Source organism: Tachypleus tridentatus, chromosome 11, assembly GCF_004210375.1.
Source record: "Tachypleus tridentatus isolate NWPU-2018 chromosome 11, ASM421037v1, whole genome shotgun sequence".
NCBI lineage: Eukaryota > Metazoa > Arthropoda > Merostomata > Xiphosura > Limulidae > Tachypleus > Tachypleus tridentatus.
The window spans coordinates 100,032,871-100,044,709 of NC_134835.1; the positions used below are offsets into that span (position 1 = coordinate 100,032,871).

General features: G+C 34.4%; 1 long non-coding RNA gene across 1 annotated transcript; it reads left to right on the forward strand.

The window, feature by feature from the left end:
- The first annotated feature begins 7,837 nt into the window (after positions 1–7,837).
- LOC143231561 (uncharacterized) lies at positions 7,838–10,838 on the forward strand. The gene is made up of 2 exons (XR_013016979.1): positions 7,838–7,993; positions 10,013–10,838. It is a non-coding gene; the product is annotated as an uncharacterized LOC143231561 (long non-coding RNA).
- The last annotated feature ends 1,001 nt before the right edge of the window (positions 10,839–11,839 follow it).

Genomic DNA, 11,839 nt, shown 5'->3' on the forward strand with positions numbered 1-11,839 from the left:
ATGGGCTGTCTGTGCTCTGCACACCTTAAGTATAGAAACCCGGAATTTAGCGGTGTAAGTTTGGAAACATACTCCTGTGTCACTGGGGGATTTACTAGAACTTACTGAGTTTTTTCGTTGTTTTAATTGAGTATTATTATATCGTAATATTTAGTAGTGTATGGAACATTCTAGATCTCTGTCGGAGTATAAATACGAGTTGAAAATGTAGTTTGGGAGTTAGATTTAGACGACGTGATTGTAAGTTTGGTAATAAGTTGCGTATATTAGCGACTTTTAAAGTGAAATTATCACAGTTTATACTAGCAAACTAGTGTAAATAAGAGTATTTTTTCTTGGTAATTTTGTTCTACCGTAAATGTGTGAAATGTGACGAAAAACAGACAATTATTTAAAGCTCTGGTTACAACTGTGATAACCAACAAATTATTGTACTATACTAATAACCATCATAATAAGACTTACTGAGGTTTCTAGAAAAGCACGTGGGGAACTGTGCTTTTCTTACTACGGCTATCGAAACTTGTTTTCTGGAAGTATGAGTCCACCGCTATGTCACTGGTGGGGGGAGAGCAAAAACCAACAGAGTAACGAACATCTGTGTATACGTTTTGTTTGTTTTTTTCAAATAAGTGAACTGTGTACCGTTTGTTTACTGCAGAAAGTTATCGCCAAGAAGTCACAAACACCTACTCTAAAGAATCCTGTCCTTATACAAAACAGGCATGTATTTCTTAAATTTCTTTATGGTTTTCTATATTGTCCTAACAAGTATGTTACCACTGTAAGCGGAATTGTTTAATATACAGTGGTGATTTAAAAGAAAAATATATCACAATTCTAAGAATCTCTGATTGTTATAAATTTATAAAACGTATTTAGTGACTAGCAACTATTCTATAAGTTTTACAATGAGTAAAGTGATGGTTGTCTGAGCTGAAAGGTATCTTACAATGAGTAAAGTGATGGTTGTCTGAGCTGAAAGGTATCTTACAAGGTGGTTGATATAAAGAGTGAAACGGTAATTGAAAAATATCTTATCGAAATGAATCCAACATTCCAACATATAAAAAAATGTGGAGTTTCAGGGAGGCCTAGTGTGTTTTTCGTGTAAAAAAAAGTGTAGAAACAATAAGAAACGAAAGTATGCTTTCCTGATGGAGTCGACAACCGTAGAATATCTTGTGGAAAGGAAATGCGATCTGATCCAAGTTGGTGGACTGGTCGATTCTAGAGGTTTCGGAATTTCCACTCCTTCTGGTAAAAGAAATTTGTCTGTAAAATAATTAATATATGTCTTTCATATGACTTGGCATTTCATGTGTGATTTTTATTGATATCTTTAATTGTATAATTGTTTTGCTTTGAAACTTTTCAGACCCTTTCAACTAGTTTCTAATTACTATTAACACTCGTGCTATATTAATAATCAGTACAAAATGATATGTGTGTATCTTTCAGTACGTATCAGTGTTGCAGATGAGTGTAAATACGAGTAAACTCACTTTAACCTCTTCTTTGCTGGGTAATATGGTATTTAAACATAGCATTTACCTCCTTCTCACCTGTGATGAGTAAAACCTGGACACACCAAAAGTTAAAGTCGAGATATATTCCAATCTATTATATAAAGCGAATCAAGTGCCTTTAATATTTGCCAGTATTTCTTCTGGTTAAGGCTAATTTACCCATGTCTCTCATTACCCTTACACAAAACAGGTTTTCAGTGTGAAATTTATTCTAGTAGAAGTATGCAAATAGGGTTCAAAACAGCTTCTAATACATAAATGTAAATTTCAAAATATTGAGGAAAACCTCATATGAGATTTCCAAATCTTTAGTCCCCTTGAAATCAACAACTAAAATTACAAGCACATGTCTTACTGCCCTCACGATAACACACAAAATCATAATCATTTCACGACGTTTCTGTTGTATTTTATAATAAGCTGAAATACCCGTCCATCATCCGGGTTATGAACTTTGAAAAAATAATAAATGCATGGGTTGATGTTACGATAAATAATACAAAAATCGTAACTTTCACAAGATTTATTTGTATCATATTATTATTACAGTATTTATTATTAACTCATAAAAGGTTTTGTATAAGCTTTAATAATTCAATTTCTATATGTATACACTGTGCGATTGTCAATGTGATTTTGTAGGAGGAGATAACAGTCATGGCGATAACGATGTTTGTGTTACTCTCTTTCAACATCCAGCTCCTTTCACAGTTTTTCATAAAAGGCCAAACCAACCAGGCAATATGCACCCCGAAGCTGGTATAACTCAAAAGTGACTTTTGATACCTGGTTTGTGGTGGTTTTGGAGTAAGAACTTCGGTTGAATTTATGTATTATTGCAACAATGGCAGCTAGTTTTTCCTTGCATTACTCTTTGAGATATATAACACGTTTGCATGCCTTTTCCCTCACTCTTTGTATGTTATGATATAGAGCATTTAATAAAATTGTTGTTTTTTTTTCAATGTAAGGGCGTTACGGGATCTATAAACGTACTTACGTCAAGGTACTCGAAGGTTAATTGTGCTAATAAATTTAGAAGTGATGGCAGCTAGTGAACTCTTGGACTAGTTTTTAATCAAGGAATAGTGGAACTTACCGTAACATAATAACGCTTTATAATTGATAAAGCAAGCATGTTCAGTGATAGGCTTTCGAACGCACGACACACAAATTGCGTGTCAATGATGAGCCACTGGGCCTTGCGAGGCCTGTTCAGAGTAAATCTATAGCTTTTAAAAATAAGGTTTCACATAAAACTGTAGGAAACGGTGTTATTACAAACATAAACAGACTCTAAGCAGATCCAATTTCTCAAGTGCAATGTCACAACAAATCCTGAGATTTTGTAGTATTGTACAATCTGACACTACCTTATTCTTTCTTTTAGGTTCACCTTACAGAACAGTTCTATCAAACGTCATATTGAAATTGCAAGAAAACGGTGCACTGCACGTGCTAAAACAACGATGGTGGAAACGTACACAAGAAGAAATGTTTGTTTGTTTGTTTGTTTGTTTTTTTGAGTTTCGCGCAAAGCTACACGAGAGCTATCTGCGCTAACCGTCCCTAATTTAGCAGTGTAAGACTACAGGGAAGGAAGCTAGTCATCACCGCCCACCGCCAACCCTTGAGTTACTCTACTTTCAGTTACGGCTGAAAGGGCGAGCATATTTGGTGCGACCGGGATTCGAACCCGTGACCTTCGGATTACGAGTCGAACGCCTTAACACGCTTGGCCATGCCGGGCCTTATTTAGTACTGATCTAATCCAACTAACGACAGACCATCGTGACAAATGAGGCTTTATGTTTAAAGGTACATAAAACTCGTGTACATAATATTATTTAATTTGTTTGGTTTTTGAATTTCGCGCAAAGCTACACAAGGGCTATCTGCGCTAGCTGTCCCTAATTTTGCAGTGTAGAGTGAAGGCAGTTAGTCATCACCACCCACAACCAACTCTTGGGCTACTTTTTTACCAAAGAATAGTGGGACTGACCGAACATTATAACGCCTTCACGGGCTCAAAGGGCGTGCACGTTTGGTGCAACGTGGATTCGAACCCGCGACCCTCGGATTACGAGTTGAACGCATATTATCTAATACTAACCTATCTCGACTAATGAGAGACAGTAATGATCAAATCAGTCCTTACTTTTTAAATTTCCGCATGGTAGAAGTGTACACTGATGAAACGGAGTAGAGCGCCATCTTATTGGAATAAGTTGGAAACTTCAAATTTGTTTTCTTGACTTCATGTTTATCCGCGTGTTTCCTCTTTTTTGTTATTGCATTTTGGTTCTGATGTTCTTAATGTTGTAACACAAACGTTTCTCATCATATGATATTTCGTTTCAACAATCCACAATAAACTTTTCGCACTGGCGTATTTAGATAGGGACTAGAGAGGGCTATGCCTCAAGGGCCATGGTCTTGATGAGGACCCGTTGTTAAATTATTACATGTAGAATTTGATGTGATGTATGGCTCACAAAAATTATTAACCTCTAGGCCCACACAACCTTAAATCCGCCAACGACTGTTCGTTTTATTTCAAAATTAATGCTTCGGTCATTCTACAAATCACTTAGTAAAGAATACAGCAACTACTGGAACACATTTTCAAGTGTTTGAAAATTGCTGAACATTGTATTACCTCAGCGGAAATGTTAGTTTCGAATCATTTGCAATGCGTTTTTGTGTTATAAACATACAGTTCTTTCAAATATAGCTGGCCAAATTTAAAAATGGGAACTTCGGAAAGATAAATATTTTCTTCAAATATCTTTCCTAACATGTTCAATACCTTCCAATAGATGGAGACACTTTCATTATGTTATAGATCTTGCAGTTTGAAAAATGGTTATATCATGTATACAATTTTAAAAATATAGCTAAAATTATACGAACCGCTAAAGCCTTCATTTAAAATTTACTTACAAGGTCCAATATAGCAAATTACGCACTTAATGTAATTGCTTTAGTTAACTTATATTTACTCGTACAATTTTGTGATTATACAAAAAAAACACACCTGAAATTTAAAAATGTTTAATAGATATGAATTATATGAATAAGATTCGTGTTTACCTTTTAACTTAGAATCTTAAGATTTGTAGTTTTTAAATTAGTAATTTAAATGTTGTACTTGAAGATTAGACAAAAATGTTCGAAACATTAAAATATTTTATGTTTAGTACATCAAAATCTCTTCCGCAAACTCATGAATAATTCTGTAATCATGCAAGAAAAGAATAATAGGAGCGAACACTCCAAATTAACCTGTTCAGTGCCGTAGACGAGATAACTCGTTCAAGCCGATTGATTGTACAGTGCCACGGGCGAGTTAATTCGTTCTCAATAACACCTAACTTCAACGCTAGATGTCAGCACCATACATGCATTTGACCTACTTACAAATTGTTTCACTTTCGATCCAAAATGGCGTCACGAAAAAGTTACAAAATGAAGAAGCATTAGACTTGTATTGTAGCAGCTGAAATACTTGGCAGTCAGCAGGTTAAAGTATATACAACAACGTAACTACAAACAAACAGCACTTCGCCTAAAACATAAAGTTACTAATAGTATTTGGCCTAGCGCGTTAAGGCGTGCGCTTCGTAATCTGAGGGTCGCGGGTTCGCGCCCGAGTCGTACCAAACATGCTCGCCCTCCCAGCCGTGGGGACGTTATAATGTGACGGTCAATCCCACTTTTCGTTGGTAAAAGAATAGCCCAAGAGTTGGAGGTGGGTGGTGATGATTAGCTGCCTTCCCTCTAGTCTTACACTGCTAAATTAGGGACAGATAGCCCTCGAGTAGCTTTGTGCGAAATTCCAAAACAAACTAATAGTATTTTGTCCCTAACTTGTATTATAATTGTTTTGAGCAAAAGTTTTCTATTTCTTATGTGATCAGAAGTTACGTTAATATTACTTTGATTCTACTAATTTTTTATTAAAACATGGGGCCAGCGGTTGTGTTACTGTAGCTTATGTTATCGAAAATAAAATATGTCGTTAAAATACGAACATTTTTTATTACACACCATTAAAGTAAATTTACATTTGAATTAGCAATAAATTTTGTGTCGCAGTGATTGAGCGATAAATATGATAATTTGTAATGCTAAAATTCGGGATTTGATCCTTGTGATGAGCGAATAGCTGATAGCTCACAATAAGATTTGAACTTAAACAAATGTATAACTTCTGTTCTAATATATGTTTCCGAAAATTTATCGGAACTAATGTTATACTTCCTCTCGGTGGTTTAGCAGTTATTATTAGGGCTTATAACTAAAAATAAGGGCTCAATACTTGTGGCGTTACAGAACATTTAGCTTATTTTTTTATATTTCATAAGCATCAATTAGCTCAAACTATGAAGTAAATGTTATTTGCCATAATCGTGTTTCTAGTAATTTTTACTTCATTAAAAATGTATGTTTTAACTTTGATATACACCATATTGTGGACAGAACCAGTTGAATCAAATCAGGGAATTTAAGGAAACAGATTTTCTTCGTAAAATTTTAGATAGAAAAAGTTTTAGTTAAATCTAATGAGGAAACTGTTGGCGAAATCGGTTTACCTAATGATGCCACATGATTAGGAAATACATCAGCAGCGGCGTGTAGCACATACGACATACTGTTAAGATGCCATATAGTTAGTAAGGAGAGATCTAATGAAAATTATCACCAGTTTTCTGTTGCGTAATATCACACAAATCCCAGATCCTTGAACGTTTTCTTGAATATAAAGTAAAGGTTTACTACCATTTAGTAAAACTACTCTTCCACATAGTGAAAATTTGCTTAATTTATTGTAACCCAATGGTAATGAAATTTGCCAAAGGTCTATTTAATTTTTGCCTAGTGAAGCATTGAATATTTATGTAAATTTCTAAAGAGACTAAACTTGGAACGATAGGTGATAATTCGTTTGTCGTTAAGCGCAAAGCCACACAAGGGATGTTCGACTGTGCCCACTGTGGGTATCGAAACTCGGTTTAAACTTCATACGTCTTCAGATTTGACACCGAGCCATTGAAGGATAGATATGAAGCCTTTAATATATAAGTTTATTATTAACTTTTCCCTGTTCGTCATTTTCAAAGAATTTTTGTAATTCATCAGCTGATTAAAAATATTGTATCTGAAGATTAATTCCATTTGGTTTTTGTTTTGAAAATAGTGTATTTACTTCGCAGAATAATAACACATTTTACTGTAATTATTAAATAAACAATGATCGAGGGTCCACGTTTCTCCGCTGATTTCTCCAAGCCCGTTCCTTTGGCTGTGGTTTCGCTAGATGACTCAAAAGAGCTTGTGTTTTTGAATTTCACTAAAAACTATTCGAGGGCTTTTTGCGCTAGTTATCCCTGATTTGGCAGTGATATATAAGGAAAGCAGTTAGTTAATGGGATTGACCTTCTCATTATAACGCCTCCACGGCTGAAAGGGCGAACATGTTCGTTCGGTGACAGGAATTCAAAACCACAATCCGTAGTTTTGGAGTCTTAATTCTAAGGAGCAACCAAAATTATTTTTGGAGACATGCACATCACTCTATACAATGTCCAGAGAGACGCGACGTGGCTCTGAGATTGGAGCTTTGTGTTACGTCTTAGAACCCTATTGTTGTATCTTGTCTTTAACGGGATACCTGTGATGACATCCATATGACGCCATACTGTCCCTGTTCGTTTGTCTTATATCTTTGGTGTGTCTAATAAAGTAAAAATTCAGTGTTTGAAATAACTTAAATAACTGTCAGCGTGTTGAATTTTTGCCCGAATTGTTTTCTTCGATTGTGTATCTTGTCAGAAGTAAATGAAGTATTAACAGAAACTGTATTTTGTACATACAGTTTTTTAATATATCTTTATTAACTTTTGTTAGAAAATGTGCTTAGTGAAGTCAGATTATGATGATGTAAAATCTCTTATTAAATTGTTTTAAATACACACCTGGAAACATAACCTTATTTCTTTGAAACTGTTCACTAGCTGGAGATAAACATGTATAACTGCAGCAACATATGGTAATTCTCATGATTATCAGTAAAGGATCTCAAACGAATTTATGTGATAACAAAACATGTTGCAACAGTTATGTTACATTTATGATACGTCATTAGATTTCAATACATTTTATCGTTAATTCCAGGATGTAGAACATAAAATGTATTATAGGTTGGTACCAGCCTGATTTGGGACTTAATAAAAAATTGTAGAAAATAGGCTTGTGACGTTATACATTTTTGTATAGGTATTAATTTAAGCGTAAGAGATACATCCTCTATACGAATATATATGTGTATGGCTAGAGTGGTATGTCCCACTTTCCTTCGTAGTGTCTGTATTCTAGGGCTGAAAACCACGACGCTGACATGAGTAGGTTGATCATGACTCTTCTGGTTAGCGTCTTAGCTTTCCATGCCTTAACTACTTCCGGTGAGGAAACAAACTTTATTGATTTCTTTGTTTAGAGATTTGTCTTACGTATCTTTTATTTTAACAAAGGTTGAAATATTGAACTGTAAGAAGATGTCGTAATATCTTGCAATATTTAGGAAACCTCCTAAGATCAGAAATTACTTACATACTGTATCAAAGGATTTCTATCTTTTCTCATCTACTAAGAAGCAGTGTTCTCAGTTTTACCGTCTTAGCATGCAGAATAAAATGTATTACAACCTTTGAAAATTAAAATATCGTGGTTGTGTTAATTGTCCCCCCAGTGAAAGAATGGTATGTTTGGGGACTTATATTACTAAAAACTGTATTTGGAAGACTGCTGATGGTTCATTGTGTAGTGATAGCAAGAACAATCGTACTAATTAATTCGGCAATTACAGTAACAACAATAGTTTAAAACGGCACTTGCGCTACGTGTTATATGTATATATACATAATATACACACAATTGCAACGAGTATAACGCTGAGCTAATTACACAGTAAATAATTTATTTCAATTTCGCGCAAAGCTTCACGAGGGCTATCTGCGCTAGCCGTCCCTAATTTAGCAGTGTAAGACTAGAGGGAAAGCAGCTAGTCATCACTACCAACCGCCAACTCTTGGGCTACTCTTTTACCAACGAGTAGTGGGATTGATTGTAACTTTATAACGCCCTCACGGCTAAAACGGCGAGCATGGTTAATGTAACGGGTAAAAACATGGACCAGCCCTAAAAAGATTTCCCTTCCTTCGATGTTTTTACAGCAGCTTCCAGAGTAAAAGTTAAGTTTGGCCAAGTTTTATTCAACTACATAATTACTTTAACACCATTTAGACCTACAACACGCGGTTTACATAACGTATGTCCGTTCTGGACCAACATTTTCGCCCAGCACAATATCTTTATTGTTGTTTCAATTTCTGTAATATTTAATTCAAATTTCAAGTCAACCAGATTTATCAGTTTAACATTACTCCATTTTGTATATAATATATGATGTGTCTGCCACATGTTCTGTCAAATTCGACTCATTTATTTTCCATTTCTTTCAGTACTTTTATGTTCCTGATCCTAAACCTCAAATTTCTGCACTTTAACGAGTGTAAATTCGACCACAAACATAAGAAATTTCATGATCACCACATTTATCAACTTCTTCCACTTTGTTCTTATGCATGTGAACCAATTATTTAGTTTACAACACAGTGAGTACATAACACTACATTCTATATGTATTTTAATTAGGTTGCCTATTCTTGTTAATGAACGTTGAACATATGGTAAACAAAATTTCACGTTATGAACTTTATCCTTTCACTTTAACTTTGTACACGATAACATTTTAAATTTATTTTTATTTTTTATGCACAATCTATCAACACTTTAGGGATTATATCCTCTATTTTTAGCTACACTCTCAAGAAAATCATCCCTGATCTCAAATTACAATCGCGAGTGCACATTTTTGAAGCTCTAAATACAAATGTGGAAAAGGCGGGGAGTTTTGTATTTCTGGGTGACACGCTCTATTACGGGATGGTACATCCACAAAAAAGGGTTTTCTATAAACAGACGTCATTATCCTGTTTAATGGTCATTTCTAAGAAGATTAACTGACCCTGGTTTGTTTATATTCTGTGTAAATCTAATATTCCATATGAATATAATCATTCATATAAATAGTGTTCCCACTACTACTATGTTTCTGTGTTTCATCTGAAAAGACGAGTTCTCTTTATTGAGCGAAACATGTCGTTGGCAATGTATATGATGGACATAGTGTGGTTGAAATAGTATTATACAATCTTCAATTACTTCTTGTGTAAAACCATAAGACATTGAATAAAGCATGTGGTATTAAGGATAGACCTAATATTAATCTCTTATGAGAAGTATAATTCACTATAGTCCGAGACATAAACATAACTTTGAAAATTTCTAAAGTTTCCTGCTGATGAACCTGATAAAGTGCTTGAGTTTAAATAGGTTGAATATTTTTCTCCATTTTAAAGAGTCCTATCCAGGAAATTGCTCTTCAGGTGAAAAAGTTCCCCACCCCGGAGACTGTTCCCTGTATTTTGCATGTAATAAAGGAAAGTGGGTCCTAGAGGAATGTCCACCACCGGAGATTTTCAACCACATCAACAACACATGTGATGACATGGGAAATACTACGGACTTTTGCTGACAATCCGTAGGTTTAATTATTGCTCAGAAACCTCACACTAAATATTGATATTATTCTCGAATATCTTCCGACCAATAATTCTGGATTTGTTTTTCTAAATTGGCTGAATTAATTAAATATGAAGCTGTTATATGTATAGATTACTTAAGAATACAATAAAAACGTAGAATTTTACATAGAAGCTTTTATTCTGGTTGCAAAATGAGTAAATAAAAGTACATTATGTCTATAATTTGTATCATTTATTGGAAGTGAAACAAAGTAATTTTGAAAACGTTTCATACATGGTAAAAATATTGCATTTACCTTTGGTCATTTATAACCTTTATACGTGAAGAAACTATTAATTATTATATGTTTTTAATTTCTTTATTTTCAATTTTCAAATAACTGAAACGCAAAAAAGAACTAATGCATTTGGATGTGAATTTTTAAAAAAATATCCCATAACGTTGTTCTGTGAAAACATCTTATAGAATGGTCGAATGAAAAATTATTTGTTGTCGTGTTAAAAGTCACATGTCACATAAAATGTAAAAAATGTAGCAGATTAAATAATGTAAGTTGTTTAAATGTTTAAAGAAAAAGTGACTTAATATGTTGTATTTATCATGAAAATTTATACATAATAAAGCTGTACTGTTATTGAACATTTCTCTCAACAAATATTTATTATTTCACAGAGCTATTTATACCGACACGTATCTTTATGTAACTTAACTACAGCTAATTTATTTACGTGATTTAATTGTCTTCTTATATGAGGATTTATTTTTCATTCATTTTTGCCATAAATTCAGTTTTTTTTTACAATTTTATAAATCTCTCAGGTGGGTCATCGGTAAGCTTGAGAACCCATAATGTAACGCTCTAATTAGGAGTTCGATAGTCGCTAAGAACGAAGGCCAGATAAACAAATGTGTAGATTTACGATTAAAAAAACAAAGAGTAGCGGGTTCAAATCCCACGTCACACCAAACATGCTCGCCCTTTTAGCCTTGGGGGCGTTATAATGTTCCGGTCACTCCAAATATTTGTTGGTACAAGAGTAGCCCAAGAGTTAGCGGTGGGTGATGATGACTAGCTGCCTTCCCTCTAGTCTTACACTGCTAAATTATGGATGGCTTGTGCAAATAGCCTGCGTGTAATTTTGCGCTAAATTCAAACCAAACCAAACTAAGCCAATGTGTTGGCTCATGTGGACTCCGCCCGCTAGTGCAGCTGTATGTCTACGGATTTACAACGCTAAAATCAGGTGCTCGATTCTCCTCGGTGGGCTCGGCAAATAGCCTGATTTGGTTTTGCAATAAGAAACACATCCATGTGGACTAGTGGTTAGGTTACCTCGATTTCACCCAGGAGGCCTAGGATGGGAATGTATTTTGTTTTAAACTGAATAAAAAACGAACTACTTAAGTGAACTAGACAGATACTGCATACTTGATGAGAAAGCCCGAAACATTTTTCCCCAGTAAATATATATTTCCAAATAAAGCAAAAGAGACCACCTATAAACTATACTCCACAATAGTTTAAGAATTAGCTTATAAACATTGAAAGAAAAAAATCATCGTAGACAGGAATACGCATTATTCTAGACTTTCCAAAATATAAGTTACTAACTTAAGGTGAATATTTCTAACTCATAACA